Raw genomic sequence first — 24,693 nt, forward strand, 5'->3', positions numbered from 1 at the left:
TTCTTCTTATTCCAAATTTTCACCCCCCTCTCCATCCCAGGGCATCAGCACAGGTATTCTTATGTTTTGCAATGCACCAGTTTGTGAAGTTTTAACAAGCAGCATTTGCTGTCAATTAAGGCAATGTTTTATTCACATGTGCCAACCTCTGAAGAACTGCTTTAAATTAGCTCACAAAGAAATGAATCTGTTTTTAAAAAAAAATCTGTTTCTTCATTGCCTGTGCCTTTCACATAATTCTAATTACCATGCCTATTAAATGTTTTTAAATCATATAAAATTTTGAGGAGAAAAGGATTTCATTACAGTGGCATGCGGGTTAGCCACTTTGAAATGATGCTTATACTGTCTGAATTATACCTGGTCATCCAAGAAGAAACTAATAATGATTACATCATAGACAGACAGAAACCAGGTTGCTAAGGAAAGACAAAAGAAAATTAACTCCGTAATTAGGTAACCAAGGTTTTTGTCTACATAATGCCAAAATAGCTAATTTAATATGTTGAATGAGTGAGACTGGTTTTTATTATGTAAGCAAAACAAGGGACTGATTCCCTGATGCTTTTGTTCTTCAATTAGTCGCGGTGGCAGTATATACACATAACTTAAATATGCTTCAAGCTGCTTTTACTTTGTATCTCAGGCAACATTTCTTAATGAGTCTGCCAAAAGAGAAAACAAATTTTCTCTTTAGCTAGGAAGCAATTTCTATATTCAGAAAGAAGTTTGATCATTCTGGTTGAGTTTACCAGTAATGTTGGTCCACAAAGTAATTTGCATGGTGTGGGCCTAAACGTGTGCACGTGCGCGTGTATATATGTGTGTGTGTGTGTGTGTGTGTGTGTGTGTTACTTACCAACATTGAGATAGTTTGCCCAGAGCAAATCAGTTCTTTAAAAAGTCTAATTAAATATGTTTATATATTTTAGTCAAGAAATGCTGATAGGATAGATAAATAACCAGAACTGTGGATCCAGGGCTTACCCTAGAAAATTCATATCACTTTTGATTCCATTGCACCTTCACTCCTGGTTTATCTCTGAACTTTCTTTGGGATTTTTAAAGCCAAGCATGGGTCTTCCCTTAGTTCTAAAAAAACAAAACAAAAGAAAAACAAAAAACCCTCAGTCATTATTGTTTCAAGTATTGCTTCTCCCTTATTATCTCTATTTTTCTGGGACTCCAATTAGGCATATGCTTGGCCTTCATTCCTGCATGTTCTTCTTGTGTCTTAACCTGTCTCATATTTTCTATCACTTTATCTCTCTTTGCTGCATTCTGAATATTTTTTCTAGTTAATTAGCTCTTTTTTGCACCTGTATTGGTTGAAGCTGCTATTAAATCTATCCAATCAAGATTATTTTACATTTTCAGTTTCTAGTTTTGTCTATTAAATGTGCATTTAAAAATCAAATGATTCTACAAACTATGGAAAATAGCAGTCCCTAGGGCTTCTCTCTTCTCATTTCCCTATTCTCAAGAACAATTATTTTTTATTTTTATCTGATTATTCTGGCATTTCTCTGGATAGTTCCATGTAGTAGATGATAATGCGTCCTTATCATTGGATAGCTTAGGGATTATTTGTTGGCTTATGATAAAGTTGAGAATTTAGCTGTTAAAGGCTCTTTATGATGTAGGAACTCAGATCCTTCAGTTGTGGGAAATATTCTAGAGTTAATTCTTTGACAATTACCTCCTCTCAGTTTTCTCCGTTCTCTCTTTTTAGAACTCCCATGATATAGACATTACATCTCCTGGATTGGTTTTCTAAAAAATATATATTTATATATTTTATGTGTTTATAAAATATATATGTTATAATTGATATGAATATATTATATATTATATATATATTTTCTTTTTGCTCAGACATTTCTTTGACTCCATCTTTTATCACTTCTATAAAGTTTCTTATTTCTGCTCTATTTTTAATCACTGAGAGCTTCCTTTTATTCTCCTAAGCATTTCTTTATATTGCATCATAGTCTTACTTTCAGTCTTATCATCTTTCCTGTGTACTTAAGGATATTAAGTACTGTGTTAATGAGTTTTCTTTCCTTGCGTCCTCTCTGTTCCATCAGGGTAATTTTTCCTGTATGTTTGCTTTTGTCTCTGCCTCTTTACATGAGGCTTTCCCGAGATGTGTGCTCATTTTTGGGTATCTGCACATGGTTAACGATGATGAAAGCTTCTGAGAATTATTGTCTGTAAGCTTCATTGAAAGGTCATATGGTTTTGTTTGTGGAAATTCTGATATCATAATCTTAGGTCTTTTATTTAAGGTTTTTAGATTTCCCAGATTTCTTTGGAGGGTAAAGACCAGCAAGCATTCTGGGAGCCATATAAGGTGAGAGGTGTAGGGTTTAGGGTGTGAAATGGGGAAGGAGTTTGGGAAAGGGGCGTCTCTTGGCCAATGGCATATTTAACTTTACTTAATTTCTTAAATTTTTGTTTTGATTTTATTTTTTCTAAATACTGCCCTACTTTCAACTCTGTTTGATATCCAAAATAAGAGACTCACCAGTCTTAGAAATGAAAGCACTTGTGTGGAACAAGGAAGGAAATCTGGAGAATCTAATTAACTTCTTAATATATCTCAACAAATCCTCTTTTTCCTATGTTTTCAGTAGCATCCATTTCCATGGGTAACTGGCATAGCCATTTTGGGGAATTCTGAAGTATGAAATCAGTTGAGTTCTCCGCTCTTCCCATTTCCAGTTTAGGAGTCCGCTTTCTTGGCTCACCTTCATCTTGTTACTACTTGTCTAGCAATTTTCCAGCTTTTCTCAGATTTTCTAAAATCTTGATACCATTCCTTCTCCTGTTCTCACTGGGCTGACTGACCTTGTCAATAGGATTTCAGAAGGGAGAGATAAGCAGTTAGTCAACTGCCAACTTTATTTGAAATTCGCAAGTCAATTTATTTTATTATATCTTTAACTTCTAGAAGGCCTGTTTGACTTTCCTTTGTGAATATGTCTGGTCATTTTCTAGAGTTCTAATCTTTAACATATTTTAAGTGGTTTTACTTGTTGAACCATTTTTGTTCTTCTTATTTTATTTTCTGTTGCTTGGCAGTCCAATATATGAAGGATTGTAGACCTGATTCTGCTCTTCTGTCTGCTGCCTGTCAAGTAAGTCTGTATTTTCCCTGTACATTTTGTGGTTTTCGTCAGTTTTCTATTTCTTGGAACTTATCAGTAGGATTTATCTAAGGCCTAGATGAGTGGATTCCTCCAGAGAGGATTGTGCTGCTTTTCCTGATCCTCTGGGGCTGGGAGGCATTTGAAACTAAATTCTCTGCACGAGGGCTTCTGGAAAATGTATGTACTGTGCCTAAGGCCTAGCTTGTGCTTTTGAATTTTAAGGGAGCTTTTTCTTTCTTCCCCTTTCCACTTAGCATCAAAGTTTAAGATGGAAAATTTCCATTCTTTTTCGGGAGGGGATAAATTATTTTTGCTTACTATATTCTGAGGATGGGGCACTTTAGAGAGCTTAGCTGTATAGGAGTGGTTATTATGAATGCCCAGATTGCCCTGGTTCTAGGTTTTTGTCTTTTGTCCCCTGCACCTTGAGAGGACATAAAAACCAAGTGCCATATCACCTGCATTAAGCAAATACTCTTCGAGTGAAGATAGCTCCACATTGTCTTCTATGTATCTTCTATTTAGATACCCGCTTTCATTTTGTTTTTCGTACTGATAATATTTACTTCCTTTCTGTCTTACTGAAGTTCTTAAAAAGATGCCTTTTATGATTTATCTAACACTGCAGTTTGCTTTCCATTGTAGTGTCAGTTGTGGTGTCTGACCTATTAACTTTACCTTGCATATTTGCTGCTTTCTCCCAAATGTATCTGGCTTAGAGATTGCATTCTCTCCTCCTCTTGTCATATCCTCTATGTCTAGCAATCGCATCCATATCCAGATTCCTCTAACATCCATGTTTTGAAGATTCCAAGATATGTGGCTCTAGTTCAGATCTTTATTTATTTAATTTTTTAAAAGATTTTATTTATTTATTTGACAGAGATCACAAGTAGGCAGAGAGGCAGGTGGGGGTGGGCAGCAGGCTCCCCGCTGAGGAGGGAGTCCAATGCGGGGATTGATCCCAGGATCCTGAGATCATGACCTGAGCCCAAGGTGGGTGCTTAACCCGCTGAGCCACTCAGGTGCCCCTAGTTCAGATCTTTTTTTTTTTTTTTTAAAGATTTTATTTATTTATTTGACAGAGAGAGATCACAAGTAGGCAGAGAGGCAAGCAGAGAGAGAGAAAGAGAGGAGGAAGCAGGCCCTCCGCTGAGCAGAGAGCCCGATGTGGGACTCAACCCCAGGACCCTGAGATCATGACCCTGAACCGAAGGCAGAGGCTTAACCCACTGAGCCACCCAGGTACCCCCTAGTTCAGATCTTTAAATGGAGCTCCAGACTATATCTCCTAGTGTGTCCAGCCCATCTCAATGAGTTCTCTTAAAAATTCCAATAGAAGATTTTGTGTAATTAATGTTTGCCGTTTTGTATTTATTTCTTATTTTTCTCCAGAAATGGCTTCTTTTTCTGCCTTCTTTATCTTGATAATATAACCAGTCATAAAACCCAGTCATTGTAGTCCTATATGATAATTCTACATCTCTTTCTCAACTTATGGGCTTATGTCCCAAGAAACTCATCATAAGTTGAAAATATCATAAGTCAAAAGTGTATTTAATATATCTAATGTACTAAACATCATAGCTTAGCTTAACCTATCTTAAATGTGTTCAGAACATACATTAGCTTATAGTTCAGCAAAATCATCTAATACAAAATCAATTTTATAGTGAAGTGTTGAGTATCTCAAATAATTTATTGACTACTATACTGAGAGTGAAAAACAGAATGGTTGTATGGGTACAGAATGGTTGTTAAGTGTATGGGTTGTTTACCCTCATGATCTTGTGACTGCCTGGGAATTACAGCTTATTGCCTATCATCACCAGAGAGGACCACATTGAGTATTACTGGCCCCCAAAAAGATCAAGATTCCAAATCTGAAATATGATTTCTACTGAATGTGTATCACTTTTGCACCATTGTAAAGTTGACAAATCCTAAATTAGGGATAATCTGTACTTCTCTCAACAACACATTTGATTACTCACTAAGTCTTGTTGATTCTCTCTCCTGACTGGCCTTTCTTTCCTTTTCATTTATCTCCATTCCTTTGGCCACTCTTGAAAAGCCAGTTATATTCATTCTCTTGATTGGCTTTGCTTTTTTTATCTAAGTTTCCACCATCTCTTCCTTCAATTTGATAACAGGTAATTATTTCCAAAGTGCAGCACTGATACCATTTCTTCGATTAACATCCTTTTTAGGCTTTCAATTGTCTCCAAAGAAAAGTCCCAATTTTGGGGGCACCTGGGTGGCTCAGTGGGTTAAGCCGCTGCCTTCGGCTCAGGTCATGATCTCAGGGTCCTGGGATCGAGTCCCACATCAGGCTCTCTGCTCAGCAGGGAGCCTGTTCCCCTCTCTCTCTTTGCCTGCCTCTCCGTCTACTTGTGATTTCTCTCTGTCAAATAAATAAAATCTTAAAAAAAAAAAAAAAGAAAAGTCCCAATTTTTTAGAATGGTACTTAAAATCCTTTTCAATCTGACTTTGACTTGGTTAGATTCATCTTCTACTACTTGAATTCTCAGCTCTAGCAATATTAAACTATTTACACCTCTTCAAATCTACATTTTTTTCCATACATTTGCATGCTTCTACACACCTCTACCCATATACCTTTCAGAAATTTTCAACAATTCTCTTCTCTGTAACACCATCAACAGTGTGTACCTCTATTGATTCACATGTTGAGCTTTATTATAGTAGTTTTTTCCTCATCAGAATACAAACGACTTGGGACTGTGCTTTTTTTTTTTTTCCTTTATATTTCCCATGTAAGTTCTTGACACATAGCTGACACTCAATAAATTTTGAATTTATGAATGAATGAATTTATTGGAAACTTTGGAACAGAACCATGTCTCCAGACTTCTTTTCATTTTGCCTTTGCTATGTAATCTGAACCAAATTTAATTAAAAAAAAAAAAAGAATCATTTTTTTATAGAAATGCTTTTCATGTCCTAATAACTTTAAACTCTTTTGGAAACTTCTGATCTCACAATACCATAACCTCAGTGCTAAAAGTGAGCCTAGAGGGTATTTAAGCCGCCTTCCAAGCAGGCCCTGAGTTTCTGCACAAGTGCTCTGACCTGTGTTTTTCCATACTGTATTTGAATAACTTCAGGGATTCTGAAAATCAGGAAGCCATGGGGCCGAAGCTTTCTATCTTTGTAGAATTATGACCAAAAAAAGGTCTCTTTTATACTAAATTTAATTTTTTCTGTCTACAACTTTCATATACTGGCCTTAGTAAAACCTAAGGGCAAAACAGGACATATTTAATATCTCTTCCATAAAATAGCCCTTCATGAATTTGAAGACAGGTTATGCTCCCCACCCAAATCTACTCTATCTCAGCTTGAAATATATAAAATGCTTTCAGGTGACATTTATAGGCTTCTCACTATGATTTCACCATCACCTTTCTTTTTCTATCTATCTATCTATCTTTTTCTATCTAATAGGAATCTCTATTAAAAGGAACTTAAGCTTCTAAGATTATTTGATTTAAAAAGAATTGAGTTGGACCCTCACATCAAATTTAACATTTTGATGAAATGTTATTTTATGCATATTTATCCTTATTGCTACTTTCTTCTTATAAAGCTGATTTTCTTCTTGTAATAAAAAAAGTAAAACAACACAGAGTTGTCAGCATGATGTATATGTTCCATAACTCTACCTTTCAGGCATTATAATTTTTAATAGTTTGGTGTATAGGTTTTTCTTATTTTAATATTCATATAATATACATATTATAGGGGTGCCTGGGTGGCTCAGTGGGTTAAACCTCTTCCTTCGGGTCAGATATTGATCTCAGGGTCCTGAGATCAAGCCCTGCTTTGGGCTCTCTTCTCAGCAGGGAGCCTGCTTCCCCTTATCTCTCTGCCTGCCTCTCTGCCTCCTTGTGATCTCTCTCTCTTTCAGATAAATAAATAAAATCTTAAAAAAATACATATCATATATGTGTATAATATATGTATTTACCAAAATATTACAAAAATTAGATTATGCTATGTGTACAGCATTTTATAACTTACTCCTCTCATTTAACATGATGTTTGCACATTTGTTATACATTTTGGTTTATTTTGCATAACTGTACTCATAACACTAGTTGATTCCATGTAAAAGCTGCAAAATATTCTACTCTTTAAATCTATTGCCATTTATTTAACTAATCTATTGATGTTATTTCCAATTACTAGAATCATAAACAATTCAATAAAAATTATTAAGCATGTGGAATATGTGCAGTGTTATGCCAACCACTGGAGCTGAGAAGATGAATACAATAATCGCTGTCTCTAGGGAGTTCACGATCTAGGGTAATAGAGCAGTGACTCCATAACCATAATACAAGCGCTATCTCAAGAATATACACAGACACACAGAGGAGGCAGACACTTGGAGTATTCTGGTAGAAGTTACATAAAGAATGCAATACTCATGTTGTACATTGAAATGTAAGACTTCATCATAGAGGAAAGGTATTTCTTGTTGCTGGGAGCAGCATATTTCAAGTTGTATTGCTATGCAAAATTATGGTATATTTGAGGAACTGCAGGTTAGTTCAATGTATTATACATGGCAGAATCATGTAAAAAATGACTGATGAAGCAGGTCAGCTATATCTAATGAGGGACCTGTTTTACCACTCCACCAGCTTTGGATCTTATCTGATTGGTAATACAGAGCCAGATTAGTTCAGTGGAGAGAGCTAGGGAAGGTATAATATGCAGCAGTTCCAGATGGGAATACGTCTTCTTCAAGCAAAATTCTGTAAGCAATGTTGTTTTGCCTGATTTGTCCTACTCGGGCAGAGCAGATGACATTAGCTACCTGACACTATCCTCTTGGGCCTTATCACTGCAGAACCCTCCAGTCCTCTTTCCAAATGCGTGAATTATCTTCTGAAGCCAGAGACCATTCTGCCCAAGGTCATAGTGAAGGGATATTAGAAAAATTAATGCTCCACACCCCCAAGCATTTCTCAACCAATTACCAATGGGAGTTGGTTTATAAATCCCCTCGTTCTCTTGCCCCTGGTGTGGGCTAATTCTGAGGCACATCTTCAGCAATAACATGGAGAGTTACCTAGTGGCATTAAGCCCCAGGGTCATAGAGGTAACTGGCCCAACAGCACATCCTTTATTGCCCACTTTTTCTTCCCTGTCTGACTTCTCTGCTCCCACACCTAGCGTCCCCTTTCTAAGATCACCTTTAAATAAATCACTTTCACTTGAATCCTAGTCTCAGGGTCTCTTTCTTAGGGAATGCAAACAAGGCATTTTTCAATAAAATCTTGGCCCAAATAATCTAGACTATCTACTAGTTCAGTAACCTGCTTATTTATCTGGAATTGTACCAAAAAAAACAAAAACAAACAAAAAAAAACCCTTTTATTTGTTATTGTGTACCAGGTGTGAAAATAAATGGCTTAGTAGAAAATGACTTGCTGGGCGCCAGGGTGGCTCAGTTGGTTAAGCATCTGCCTTCAGCTCAGGCCGTGATTCCAGGGTCCTAGGATCAAGTTCTGCGTCAGAATCCCTGCTCAGTGGGGAGCCTGCTTCTTCCTCCCCCCTCTGTTGCTCTCCCTGCTTGTGTTCTTTCCCTTTTTCTCTCAAATAAATAAATAAGTAAAATCTTCAAAGGAAAAAAAATACCAATCTCTCTTCTCTGAACCTAAATAAATAAATAAATAAAAATTTAAAAAAAAAAAAAAAGGGAAAGAAAATGACTGTTCCAGGGTTGGATAGTCTGATTTCAAGGGACAGAATCCTCTCAAAGAAGCTCAAGTAAAATAAAAGAATCTCAAGAAACCAGGTTTAGCTGGGCTGTACTTAAGCTGAAATCATGCAACATCTTTTCTTACATTCTGTTTTATTTTGTGTCTGAGTTGTCTTTCACTTATTATAGCACATTTTTTCCCCTTTCTTTGCTGAAGCTTTACTTCCAAATAAGAATCTTAGAAGTAGCACCCTGTTAATGCTGGTTTGCACATAGTATTTAACTAAAATGGCACTTACTCTGGCCCCAAGCATCCAGGATATTGTATCTCTAGAGATTAAATCAATCTACTGGTTCTGTTTTAAAAGTTAGTTTAATAGTTTAGTGAGGTCTTGTTGACACATGATGAACTGCAAATATTTAAAAAGTGCAACTTGATAAAATTTGATATATTTGTATGCCAATAAAACTACCACCATGATCAAGATGATGAACACAGGCTTTACTGTTCAAAGTTTCTTCATATCCCTTCCAAAGGGAGAACCTAGGAAGGAACCTTTGTGACCTTGGCCACAGCAACTTCTGGCTAGACGTGTCTTCAAAGGCAAGGGAAAATGAAAGCAAAAATGAACTATTGAGACTACATCAAGATAAAAAGCTTTTGCACAGCAAAGGAAATAGTCAACAAAGCCAAAAGGCAACCTATGGAATGGAAGAAGATACTTGCAAATGTCTTACCAGATAAAGGGCTAGTATGCAAAATTTATAAAGAACTTATCAAACTCAACACCCAAAAAACAACAACAAAAAAATCCATTTGAGAAATGGGAAAAGGCATGAACAGATATTTCTCCAAAGATGATATGAAACTGTCCAACAGACATGAAACAATTCTCCATATCTCTTACATCAGGGAAATACAAATTAAAACCACAACAAGATACCACATCACACCAGTCACAATGGCTAAATGTAACAAGTGAGGAAACAATAGATGTTGTTAAGGATGCAGAGAAAGGGGAAAACTCTTACACTGTTGGTGGGAATGCAAACTGGTTCGGCCACTCTGGAAAACAGTATACGGGTTCCTCAAGATGTTAAAAATAGAACTACCCTATGACCCAGCAATTGCACTAGTAGGTATTTATCCAAAGGCTACAAATAGAGATTTGAAGGGTACATGCACCAAATGTTTATAGCAGCAATGTCCACAATAGTACATGGAAAGAGTGGAGATGTCCATTAACAGATGAATGGATAAAGAAGATGTGGAAAATATATACAATGGAATATTACTCAGTAATTAAAAATAATGAAACCTTGCATTTGTAATGATGTGGATGGAACTAGAGGGTATTATGCTAAGTGAAAAAAGTAAGCCAGAAAAAAACAAATACCATATGATTTCACTCAGGTATGGAATTTAAGAAAAAAAATAGATGAAGATAGGGGAAGGGAAGGGAAAATAAAGTAAGATGAAAACAGAGAGGGAGGCAAACCATAAGAGAGTCTTAAAGGAAACAAACAGGTTTTCTGGAGGGGAGGTGGGTGGGGGGTAATGGAGTAACTGGGTAATGGGGGGAATTAAGGAGGGCACCAGGTGTTAATATGCAACTGATGAATCACTAAATTCTATCTCTGAAACTAATAATAATAATGTCTGTTAATTAATGAATTTAAATAAAACAAATTTAAAAGAAGTTCCTCATATCCCTTTGTGATCTCTTGCATCCAAACTTTGCCTCTGCTAGTCTCTGTCCTCAGGCAACACTTGATCTCTTCTTAGTATAGATGAGTTTATATTTACTCTAATTTTATATAAGTGGAGTCATACAGTATATGCTCTTTTTTGCCTGGTTCTTTCATTTTGTGTAATTATTTTGCTATTTACCCATATTATTATGTGAATCTATAATTTATGTATTTTAATTGCTAAATGATATTGTATTTTATAAATATGCCATGATTTTTATTCATTCACATTTTTCAGCAGTTGGACATTGGGGACATTTGAATTGTTTCCCGTTTGGGATAATTAAAAGTAATGTTACTCTGCACATTCATGTATAAGCCTTTTTATGGGCCTACATATATTTAATTTGAGTTGGGCAAATATCAGGAATGGAATGACTAGATTATGGTAGATGTACCTTTAAGTTTTTAAGAAACTACGAAACTTTTTTTCAAAGCAGTCATAGCATTTAATGTTGCCACATGTAGTATATGACTATTTCGGTTGTTTTATTTTGATAACACTTGGTAAGGTCAAGTGTTTTTAATTTTAGCTACTCAGGTGTGTGTAGTGCTGTCTCTTTGTGGTTTTAATTTGCATTTCCCTGATTACTAATTTGCTGAGCAACTGTTTCTAGGCTTATTGCTGTGAATATATCTTCTTTGTTCAAAGCTTTTGTCTATTGTTTTTTAGTGGGGTTACTTGTTTTATTGAGTTTTTGATGTTTACAATTTTTAGTATTAATAATCCACATGACATAAAATCCACTACATAAAATGTGTATTTTAGTGGTTTTTAGTATATTCATCATGTTGTACGACTATTCTCACAATCTATTTCAGAACTTTCCTTTATCCCATAAAGGCTCTCCATATTAGTCACTCTCAGTTTTCCTCCTCACCCCATCTTCTGGCACTCACTCATTTGCTTTCTATTTCTGTAGATTTACATACTCTAGACATTTTATATCTATGGTTTCATTTGATATGTGACTTTTTTTTTCTGATTCCTTTCATTTAGCATAATGTTTTCAAAGTTTATTCAAGTCATTGCATGTATAGTCTGCAAGCTTTTTTATGGCTGAGAAATATTTGAGTTTTGAGAATTTTTTATGTAGTCTAGATTCACATTCTTTTTTTAAAAATTTAAAAAAAATTTTTAAAGATCTTATTTATTTATTTGACAGAGAGAAACACAGTGAGAGAAGGAACACAAGCAGAGTGGGAGAGCGAGAAGCAGGCTTCCTGCCGAGCAGGGAGCCGGATGCGGGACTCCATCCCACGACTCAGGGACCATGACCTGCGCAGTTAGGCAGATGCTTAATAACTGAGCCACCCAGGTGCCCCTGTGAAGATTCACATTCTTTATTAGATTCATTAGATTCACCTGTAAAGATTCACATTCTTTATTAGATTCATGATTTGCACAGATTTTATCCCATTCTGTGGCTTGTCTTTTCTTTCTCTTAATAGTATGTTTCAAAGATTAGAAATTCCTAATTTTAATGAAGTACAGCTTATCATTTTTTCTTTTGTGGGTCATACTTCTGTTACATTTTCTAAGTACTCTTTGTTCCAGAATACAGGATGACAAACATTTTCTCCTGTGCTTTCTTCTAGAACCTTTATAATTTTGAGTTTTGACTTTAGATATATGAATCATTTTACATTAGCATTTCCATATAGTGTGAGGATAGATAGAGGAATTTGTTTTATGTATATGGATATCTAACTGTTCCAGCCTAGTATTTTAAAAGATTACTCTTTCTCCATTGTTATACTTTGCTCCTTCCTTGAAAATCAATTGACTATATATAGTCAATTGACTATATATGACTCTCTTTCTGGATTCTAAATGTCCATTGACCTACTTGTCTACCTTGACACAAATATTGTGCTGTCGTGATTTTTACTATAGTTTTATCATGTCTGTGAATTAAGTGAAATAATTCCTTGATTCTTTTTTCCAAAGGCATTTTGGATATATTCTATATCCTTTGCATTTCCACATGAATTTTAGAATTAGGTCATCAAATTTTAGAGAGAAGTCTCTTAGAATTTTAATTGACATTGCATTTATACCGTTTTGGGAGGACTGTCATCTTAAACAAATTGTATTCATGAACATGTATACGTTTCCATTTACTTAGGTCTTCTTTTATTTTGTCATCAAATATTGGGTCCTTGTGAAATTCTTACACATTTAAGTTAGATATATCCAAAACTAATTCATATTTCCTGATGTTATTATAAATACTATTTTAAAATTTCAAATTCCAAATGGTCATCACTAGTATATGGAAATGTTTTTTATACATTGATCTTGTATTCTGAAAGCTTGCTGAATTCATTTACTCTTCTAGACACTTTTTTGAAGACTGCATCAAGTTTTCTGCATATATGATCATGTCATCTGTGAATAGTTTACTTTTGATAGGATTTTAAATTGCACATCCAATTCGGTTGGTTTAATAGGTTTATTCAACTACTTCTTCATGAGTAAGCACTGTTATTTTGTCTCTCAAGGAATCTGTTCATTTCATGTTGCCAAATATATTGGCATAAAGTAGCTCATAATATTCCTTTATTACTTTTAAATATTTATAACATCTATAATGATTTGGTTTTATTACTTTCTCTATTGTTTTTCTATTTTCTATTTTCATTGATTTCTGCTCTGACCTTCATTATTTCCTCTCTTATGCTTGCTGTCTGTTTATGCTCTCTTCTTTTTCTAGTGGAAGGTATATAGTGAGGTCATTGCTTTGAGACCTTTCTTTTCCTCTAATGTAGGCATTTCATGCAATAAATTTTCCTCTAATCATTGCTTAAGTTGAATCCTACAAATCTTGATATGTTGTCTTTTCATTTTCCTTTAGTTTAAAATACTTTCATATTTCCTTTTCGATTATTCTTTGACCCATGCATTCTTTTGAAGTATGTTATTCAGTTTCCAAATATTTAGAGTTTCCAGATGAATTTGTTACTTTTTTCTTATTTTTCATTTTGGTCAGAAAATAGAATTATTAAAGATTTATTGAGACTTCTTTTGTGGACCAGCATATGCTCTATCTTGGTTTATGTTCTGTTTTTCTTAAAAAAAAAAAAAAAAAAAAAGTGCCATGCCATTGTTAGAGGGAGTGTTATCTAAAGGTAAATGAGGTCAAGGTGGTTGATAGTTTCATGTGTTCTGTTGCTGCTTCTCTTACTCAGGTGGCTCCTATGTGACTCCCAGGATCCCTTGAGCTCCAGCTCCCTGCGGGATGAGTGGTCAAGGCAGTGGCATCTGTGGCCTGACTGCGCCATTCTCCAGTTTCTTCTGAAGCTCAGCGCCTGGAAGCCACAAAGCTCACTCTGTGGGCTCCGTCAGAGCCCTGTTTGCCCTCGGGAAACCGCAGGTTTCACCAACCTAGACCAGGCCCTCTGCTGGTCTGAAGAGAACTTTTCCTGAGTGAAGGGAACAGCTCACCTCCAGGAGAGGCTGGCTGTTTGGGTCAGGAATAACCAGCAATTGCCTGAGGCGAGTAATGAGGAAGGAGATTCTAGGAACTGGCAGCAGTGGCCTCCCTACTGCAAGAGGAACAACCTGAGGGCCTCAGGATATGGGTGAGCACCTCTTATTTTATTAATTATTGAGAACGGTGTTGAAATCCTAGACTGTAAATGTGAATTTGTTTCTCTCTCTTTGCACTTCTATCAGTTTTTTCTTCATCTATATTGAAGCTCCATATTGGCCACATAAATATTTAGGATTATTGTGCCTCTTAAGTGGACCTCTTTATTATTGTGAAATGATCTTCTTTATTCTTGGTAATATCTTATGCTCTAAAATCCACTTTGTTGTTAATGTACTAAACCGCTTTTGAAAATTTTGAGTAGTATTAACAGGATGTTGGGGGTCTGGGTTCCTCACAGGTTCTCGAGAGTTCTCCACAGAAATGAAGCAGTAAATAACAGAAACTATATAGGTATATAGGTAAGGGTGTGTATGTATAAACATACACATATAAATAAAACCTTATTGGTAGTAATAATAGTATATATATTTTTAGAAAAGTTATTATAAGAAATGGTCTCATACAAGTGGCAGTACCTACAGGGTGAGTCAGCAAGCCTGGAGACCAAGGAAAGCCCACTGGCATTGTCCACTTAGAGTCTGGAGGCCTGAGAGCCAGGGGGACTGATGGTGCAGTCCCTGTCCAAGGGCTGACAGACTCTGTACCCAAGAAGAGCCAGTGTTTCAGTTCGAGTCCCAAGACAGGACAAAGCTTATGCCTCAGTTCAAAAGGAGTCAGGCAGGAAGAATTCTCTCTTAGAAAGGGTCAGCTTTATTGTTCTCTTCAGGCTGATGGGATGAAAGCCACTCACATTACGAATAGGCTATTTACATTTAATGTATTTATTGATGTGGTTTGGTTTAAATCTATATTCCTGCTATTTATTTTTGATTTGTCTCATCTTTTGTTTTTTTCCCTAATCCTGTTTTCTTTCGGATCAGTTAACTATATCTTATGTTGCCATTCACCACCACCCCCTTTGTTGGCTTATGTTAGGGGTTGTTTTAGTTGTATAGTACTCCTCTTTAACTTTGAAGTCTGCCTTCAGGTGGTAGTTTTTGTTGCTGTTGTTGTTTGTTTTATTTTATTATTATTATTTTTGCCTTCAAGTGAAAAGTATACCACTCCATGAGTAGTATAAGATCCATACAATAGGATAATTGCATTTTCTCCTTTCAGGCTGTGCACTATTATTGTCATACATTTTGCTTCTACATTTATAATGAATCATGCAGTGCATTTTTTTTTTATTTAAACAATTATATTTCAAGAGACCAAAATAACAAAAAGACTTTTATGTTTATCCATGTAGTTACTAATTCATTTGTGTGTGTGTGTAGATACAGATGTTCATTTGGTATTTCCTTCTTACTGAAGGACATCCTTTAACATTTTTTATAGTGTGGATTTTCTGGTAATGAATTCTTTTAGTTTTAATATATCTGAAAAAGTCTTTATTTCACCTTTGTTTTTGAGAAAAGCATTTTACTGTTCCTGTAATCTAGGTTGGCAGTTTTCCTTCTCTTTCAGTACTTCCAAGAGGCAGCTTTACTGTCTTCTGGTTTGGATTATTTCCAATCAAAAGGCTCCTGTCATTCTAATCCTTTTTTTTTATATATAGTGTGTTCTCCCCGCCCCCGGCTTCTTTTAAGGTTTCCTTTTTATCACTGACTTTAAGTAATTTGATTATGATTTACTGTGGTATAGGTTTCTTTTTGCTTCTTGTGCCTGAGGTTTGTTGAGCTTTTTGGGTTTGGGTTTGTGAGTTTATAATTTCGTTTTTGTTTTTTTTTAATTTAAATTCAGTTAGCCAACATTTAGTACATCATTAGTTTCTGGTGCAGTGTTCAGTGATTCATCAGTTGTGTATAACACCCTGTGGTCATGACGTCATTTGCCCTCCTTAATGCCCATCACCCAGTTACCCCATCTCTGTACCCACCTCCCCTTCTGCAACCCTCAGTTTGTTTTCCAGAGTCCAAACAGAATCTCTCATGGTTTGTCTCCCTCTCCGATTTCTTCCCATTCCATTTTCCCTCCTCTCCCCTTTGATCCTCTGCACTATTCCTTATATTCTACATATGACTGAAACCATATGATAATTATCTTTCTTTGCCTTATTCCACTTAACATAATCCTCTCAAGTTCCATCCACATTGATGTAAATGGTAAGTATTCATCCTTTCTGGCATCTGAGTAATATTCCATTGTGTACATGTACATATACATATATACATCTTTATCCCTTTTTCTGTCAATGGACATCTCAGCTCTTTCCATAGTTTGGCTATTATGGACATTGCTGCTATGAACGTTGGAGTACAGGTGCCCCTTCAGATCATTACATCTGTATTTTGGGGGTAAGTACCTATGGTACAATTGCTAGGTGGTAGGGTAGCTTTATTTTCAACTTTTTGAGGAACCTCCACACTGTTCTCCAAAGTGGCTGCACCAGCTTGCATTCCCACCAACAGTGAAAGAGGGTTCCCCTTTCTCCACATCCTTGACAGCATTTGTTGTTTCCTGACTTGTTAATTTTAGCCATTCTGACTGATGTGAGGTGGTATCTCATTGTGGTTTTGATTTGTATTTCTCTGATGGTAAGTGATTTGCAGCAGTTTTTCATGTATCTGTTGGATATTTGTTTGTCATCTTTGGAGAAATGTCTGTTCATGACTTCTGCCCATTTCTTGACTAGATTTTTTTGTTTTTTTGAGTGTTGAGTTTGATAAGTTCTTTATAGATCTTGGATGCCAGGCCTTTATCTGATATGTCATTTGCAAATATCTTCTCTCATTCTGTCAGTTGCCTTTAGTTTTGTTGACAGTTTCCTTTGCTGTGCAAAAGCTTTTTATCTTGATGAAGTCCCAGTAGTTCATTTTAGTTTTTGTTTCCCTTGTCTTTGGAGATGTGTCTTGCAAGAGGTTGCTGTGGCCAAAGTTGAGGAGGTTGCTGCCTGTGTTCTCCTCTAGAATTTTGATGGATTCCTGTCTCGTATTTAGGTCTTTCATCCATTTTGTGTTTATTTTTGTGTATGGTGTACGAAAATGGTTTAGTTTCACTCTTCTGCATGTGGCTGTCCAATCTTCTCAATACCATTTGTTGAAGAGACTTTCTTTTTTCCCTTGGATATTCTTTTCTACTTTGTTGAAAATTAGTTGACCATAGAGTTGAGGGTCCATTCTGGGTTCTGTATTCTGTTCCATTGATCTTTGTGTCTGTTTTTGTGCCAGTACCATACCATCTTAATGATTACAGCTTTGTAATAGAGCTTAAAGTCTGGAATTGTGATGCCACCAGCTTTGGTTTTCTTTTTCAACACCCCACTACATATTTGGAGTCTTTTCCATTCCATTCAGGTTTTAGGATTGTTTGTTCTGAGTTTATAGTTTTAATTAAGTTTGGAAAATTTGCCTACATTTTCTTCAAATATTTTTTCTCCCCTCTTCCTTTTGAGTACTTTCAAATACACAAACCTTAGAACCGTGTAAGTTGTCTCCCAGTTCATGTAAACAGTTTTCTTTTGCCTTTGTGGTCTTCATACTTAATAGTTTCCACTGTTTATATTTTAAGTTTAGCTATCTTATTTTCTACTATGTCCTTAATGCTATCCTCAGTATTTTCATCTCTAATATTTTAGTTTTTATTTCTAGAATTTAAATTGTGGGTGTATAAAATCTTCCATGCCTTTACTTAACATTTAAATCCTTCCCCTAGCTACTTAAACACATGAAATCCATTTATAATTTTTATGTCCTTGTTGACTAATTCTATTATTTGTGCTGTTTCTGAGTCTGTTTCAATTGATTAAATTTCTCCTCATTATGCATTATATTTTTCTGCTTCTTTGGATGGAAAATTTTAATTACATGTCAGATATTCATTGTGAATTTTATCTTATTGGTTGGTGGATAATTTTGCAGTCCTATGAATATTTCTGAGTTTTTCACTAGGCGATATTTTAGTTACTTGAAAACAGTTTTTGGACCTTGTTTTTAAGCTTTGCTAGGTAAGGGGAATTGTGTTGCCTTGGGTAAATTTTCCCCACTATTGATGCAAAACCTTTCTGAGTTCTCCATGAACTTTGATTCTTATGAATTATGAGGTCTTCGACTCTGATTTATGGGAACAGGAGCTATTCAAGAACATGTGTGTACTGTGGGTCTTGTGCCTATTAATTCTTTCAGGTGTATCCTTCTTTAGCTTTAATAGTTTCCTCAAACACACGTGTTAATGGATATTAAGCTGCAGAGTTCTGCAGATCTATGAGGAATCTTGTGTAGCTTTCTCCTTTTAAGTATTCTGCTTTGTAAAGGCTAACTGCCTTGGCTTTCTTAAGCTTCCTAAGCTCCTTGGGAAGTTTGAGGCTGCTCAGCCTAGGTTCCTCTCCCCTGTGACTGAGTTTAAAAACCTAACAGGCATGAATAAAGGGTGAGTGTAGGGCTCATCTCATTTGTTTCCCATCAGTTAGGGACCATTGTCCTTTGTTGCCTGATGTTCAGTATCTTAAACTTTTATAGAATATTTTTACCATATTTTTAGTTGTTTTAGGTGTTTGGGTAAAGCTGGTCCCTGTTACCGCCTTTTATCCAGGTGTGGGATTAGTAGATTTTAACTACAGAACAACACATTTGGATTCACTCAATGTAGACAGCCTGTCTATATAGAGTAGTTTGTATGGGGTGACAGTGGCATTGGACAGAATAGGAATGTGTAGTATGTGTACTTCTCTCTTCCAGGGTATTTAGCATGATAAATTGATCTGGAAGTAGAAATGACTAATAGGACTTCTAAACTGATTAAACAAATGTGATGAAACGAGATCCTTAAATTATTATGCTGTTAGGTGAAACATATTTAAAACAAGAACAACAATGAAAGCTTATCATCTCTCTATATAGATAGAGACAGATTTAGGTATCAACAATGTCAGGGGTCTGAAAATATTTCCCAATATCACATTTCAGGAGTTGTGAAAATCCTTAGCTTGGAGAGCTTGAGAATTTCATCTGTTTTGATTTAGGGTGACTTTTTTTCTTATTGAATTATTCAGTTTCTGCTGATCATTTCTGTATGACTATGACTCAGGATTCTCATCTTAAGCTGAGCCTCACTGGAATTGTTGGCCCTTTGCATTAGGATACTCCTTAATAATTCATGGGAATTCCCATGATATATGTACATTCTGTGTGTGCTCTCAAAGTGCAGTATACAAATTCTCTCCTAAAGCTTAAAGAAGTTTGTTTTACTACAACATTCTAAAATCTTCCAGCAACCACCTGAAATCTGGAAAATCACGTTTTCTGTTTATGCAGTCATGCAGTATTATATTCTGATGAGTGAGTGGAGCCTGGAGATGCTCCCCAACACTGGCAGACAAGGAGAACTCTTAGTCTGCATACCCTCATTATCAAGGTTGAACTCACTAATACTACCTTTACCTGATGGCAAGGAGTTTTGTGATGTAAATATTTCTCTATAGTATTTCTTACCTTTCCCCTTTAATTTAATGATGTCTGGCCTGGCACTGAATACTCTTGGTAGCTAAATGAAATATTCCACCTCGTGAATGTCAGCTTTTATGAGGTTTCAGATATCTGATGTCTAATAAGCTCAGGAAGCTTTTACTTAATAATTTGGGTGCCTTTGAGGCAAATATGACAAATAAATGGTGGTATTTTCATATAGTCCAGTTTGAAAATCTTCAAACTTTGCCTTTGCTTTTACATCTATGCATATTTACATTTACATTTTTATGATGAAAATTATACAAGAGAAAATATAAGATAGACTGGCATGTACTGCTAATTTGCAGGCTAGTGGTTTAAAATACTTCTTTTTTTAAAATTAGTCATTTCCTGATATATTTTATGTCACCATGGTAAGAGAAGGCAAGTAAGTATAGTCTGGTCATCTATTGATGAATGTGGTTTTATTTTGACAAAGGCTAATTGAAAATAATAAGACTGAAAGCATTAGATAAATATTCAGGTTAAATTCAGGTTACTAAAAATGGTTACTGCTCTCAAGGTGTATGCTATGTGGGTGTTAAACGCATAGATGAATTGTAGAGTAAGAACTGTTGTGTTCATGACATGTATAAAATAGTGTATGTGATTGCAAGATACTGAACTGTGAGGTGAGTCAACCATAGTTTCCTTGGAAACAATGATGAATAAAATAACTCCTTGCGCTGAATTAAACTGAGGCAATATAGCTAATGAATTATCTTCCACCCACATTTCCCTCTTTCTTCTATGTCCTTCCAGGATGTTGTCTCCTGAGTTGTCAATCTTCCCTACAGATTCTTACAAATAGGTTTAATGACAGGATTTCAAATTGTAGAGTAGACATCTCTTAATTCTTTGTTATCAGCTTTGTTGATTTCATAACTGATTGCTCTCTCCAATTTGTTTGTTTTTTTTTGATATTGTAGATATGTAGGTTTTATTTTCTATTAAAAATTTATCAGTATTATGGTGCATGGGTGGCTCAGTGGGTTAAAGCCTCTGCCTTTGCCTCAGGTCATAATCCCAGGGTCCTGGGATCAAGTCCTACATCAGGCTCTCTGCTTAGCAGGGAGCCTGCTTCTCTGTCCCTGCACCACTCCCCGCCCCCGCCTCTCTGCCTACTTGTGATCCCTGTCTGTCAAATAAATAAATAAAATCTTAAAAAAAAAAAAAAAAGCAGGGTAGGATCCCAAGAATGATTCATTAATCACCTACTCAGTCTACCTCAGCTAGATTGTTGGCTAAAAAGAAGGCATACTTATGAAGTACCTTGAAAGCTATGACCAAACATGAAAATGATTGCATGGAAAAAGTAACACAGTAAAATAGTAAATCAGTTCATAAGTTTGCTATATAAAAATGAACACAAATAAATGAATTAAAGGATATTTATTGAGTGCTCATTTTGTACACGTTTTAAATCTATATGAAGTACAGAGTATTATTACCCTCCTTTTGCAGATAAAGAAACGGAGGTACAGAAAATTTAAATAACTTACCTAAAGTGACAGAGCTCTTAGTGGCAAAGCAAATAAAAACCCAGCTTTTCTAGCTTTAGAATTTACGTTCTTAACCATTATGCTGTTGTTATCGGATGACTGATAAGATTTGGCAACAAAGTGAGGCTCAGAAGTTAAAATACTAAGTTCTGTAGAAAAGAATGGTATACACTGTTTAATTTTAATTTTCTCAGAGTCTTAGCCATTCTCTACCTGTTGTGTGTGTTTTCATATATGACTGTGTCAAAATTCATTCTCTTTTTACCTCTTCTTTCCTTCCCACATTCTGAATCATCAGGATCCAGAGGGAAAAAAATTCTGTATATTTAAAACATGAGGAATTTACAAATGCATTATTTCAACGAAAAGAGTTGACATGCTAACAGAGAATGGGGAGATAGCCCACTGGGAACGGTAGGAGGCTCCAGCAACCACCAAGCTAGAGGGAAAAAGGGAAGAAAATACATGAACAGAGCCCAGGGAGCTCTGCACAAGCATTAGGAACTGGAAGCCTGGAGGCCTATCTAGTGGAGGCTAGATACACTGAGGGGACCAGCTGCTGTAGAAGATCCCATCCAGCCAGGGAAGGAGGGTATAAAAACTCTGGCTTTATAGACCTCTTCCCTGCCTGCTGCCCTCTGCTTTCTTTCCAAAAATTTCCATTGGCCAATGTCTGCTGCAAGCCAGCTGTTTTAGGAATCTGGGAAAGGTAGCCTGCAGGCATCAGCTTCCCCCAAATTAGAGTTCAGAGCAGGATGAGGAAAGAGATGGTCTGAGCACAGCAGTCTTAGGACATGCACATTTCCCTTCTGTTTTCTGTTTTCTTTTGCCTTCATATTCCATTTTGACTGTGTTGGCTTCATCTGATAAGAAATTATGATGACAGTTTTATACTGTTTAATGATAACGCTTTACTTTTTTCTTCTACTGACAAGTTAAGGTAGACTTGGCTGCTGTCAACTTTGAAGAATCTGCCCTTTCTCTAGAATCCTTCCGTCCCAGGGATGAGTATGATCCCTGACACATAGGAATTATTCTTAAAAAAAAAAAAAAATTGATCTCAGAGAGGTTCCTTAAAGAGTTTGTAGTCTATGTGTAATGAATATGGTGAACAACCCCGCTCTTTCGGGGTACAAATATGGATTAGTTTTATTTTTCCTGTAACTGATAGAATCCTTTTCTCCTTGGAGGATCTGGCTCCATTTATCTTCTCTGTCTCATTCCAGACTTCTTCCAGGTTATAAACATTAATCTATTCATTTTCCCCCAACTCTTTGTCTTGAAAATGTTCCAATCCATAGATTGTATATAGAATATAAAGTACATGATATATTTATGCTATATTTACTATATTTGCTACTTTACTATATTTGCATACCAGTTGTATAAAAATAGACATCATTCCCGCTTTGTGTGTGTGTGTGTGTGTGTGTGTGTGTGTATGGGTATATATATTTGGCTTACTATTTAAAAGCAAGTTGTAGGCATTATACCATTGTTTTCCTTATAAAATATAAAATGCATCTCTTAAGAATAAGAATACCATGTACCACTATCACTCTAAAAAGTTGATAATTAATTACTTTTTTGGAAATGTTATGGAAACTGGGGAAATTTTAATGGAAATACAGAAATTTTAAAAATCCGTGTTATTATCTAACATCCAACCCATATATAAATTTTCTCAGTTGACCAAATAATTTCTTTTGGATATATAGTCAGAATCCATGTCCAAAAATGAATTAATTATTTTTTTCTGCATGGTTCACTTATTACTTTGATAAAACTTGGATTCACTTTGATAAAACTTGGATTCACTTATTACTTTGATAAAACTTATTTCTGTTTATAGGCAATTTTAAGGCCTTTTTTATTCTTTTTTTTTCCAATTTATTTATTTTCAGAAAAACAGTATTCATTATTTTTTCACCACACCCAGTGCTCCATGCAAGCCGTGCCCTCTATAATACCCACCACCTGGTACCCCAACCTCCCACCCCCCCACCACTTCAAACCCCTCAGACTGTTTTTCAGAGTCCATAGTCTCTCATGGTTCACCTCCACTTCCAATTTACCCAAATTTCCTACTCGGCCTTTTTTATTCTTTTCACTTTTATGTATTTATTGTATATTTAAAACCTCAGCATGGTTATAAAAATATTAAGTAATATTAAAAGATATACCCTAAGAAACCTCACTCCCATTCTTATTCCTTCCATCTCATTTTTACTAACTCTTTACATGTAATCATTTCTTTAGTTTATGGTTTATCTTGTGTGCGTGTGTGTGTGTGTGTGTGTGTGTGTGACTTTCTCTTTTCTTTTTTTACACCAAAGGTAGAACTGTTATATATATTATTCTGCGTCTTGCTTTTTTTGACTTCAAAATATGAACACACTTATTCATAATCTTCATTTTTTTAAAAATAAGAACAAGAATTTATTTTCTCACGGTCCTGGAGGCTGGAAGCCTGGAATCAAGGAATCAGTAGGGCCTTGCTTCATCTGAAGGCTCTAGAGGAGAATCTTTTTAGAGGAGAATAGAGGAGAATGCTTTTTAGTTTTTGGTCGTTGCTAGCCATCCTTGGCATTTTTTGCCTTGCGGCATAATTGCTCCATTCTCTTCCACTGTCTCCACATGGCTTTCTTCCTGCTGTGTCCCTGCACCGCTGCCCCCACTCCCCACACCTATTTATTTGACAGAGAAAGTGTACAAGCAGGGGGAGCTGGAGAGGGAGAAGCAGGCTCCCTGCTCAGCAGAGTTTGATCCCAGAACCCCGGGATCATGACCCGAGTGCTTAACCAACTGAGCCACCCAGGCACCATGGTCTTCTCACAGGGAAACCAGTCAAGTTGGATTGGGCCCCTACCCTAATCTGTGCTGGCTTTATCTGTTAACAAATTCTATCTGCAAAAATGTTATTTCCAAGTATAGGCACGACTTTTGGGTGACACTTTTCAAGCCATAAATGTCTGCTCTGGCCCACCAAAATTCATGTCTTTGGAAAACATATTCACTTCATCCTCTATCTCCAGAAGTCTAATTTCTTGTAGCATGACTCTAACTCTAAAATCTCATCTATACATAATAAACTCAAAAAAGCTCCAAATCTAATCTTTTAAGTCCTCTAAGTCAGGTATGAGTAAGACTCTGATTATGGTTCATTGCAATCAGTTGCATATTTGTGTCTACCCAAAATTCATGTTGAAATCCTAACTCCCAATGTAATGGTATTTGGAAGGGGGACCTTTGGGAAGTACTTAGATAATGACAGTGGAACCCTCCTGAATGGGATTATGCCATTATAATAGGGCCCTCAGAGTGCTTCCTCATCCCTTATGCCATACGAGGATTAAAATGAGAAGTTGGCCATCTACCACCTGGAGGAGGGCTCTCACCAGACCCCAGATCTATAGGTGCTTTGACTCTGGACTTCCTAGTCTCCAGAACTGTGAGGAATAAGTGTATATTGTTTAAACCACTTAGTCTGTGGTATTCTATCATAGTAG

The sequence above is a fragment of the Neovison vison genome, chromosome 6 (genome assembly GCF_020171115.1).
Source record: "Neovison vison isolate M4711 chromosome 6, ASM_NN_V1, whole genome shotgun sequence".
Lineage (NCBI taxonomy): Eukaryota > Metazoa > Chordata > Mammalia > Carnivora > Mustelidae > Neogale > Neogale vison.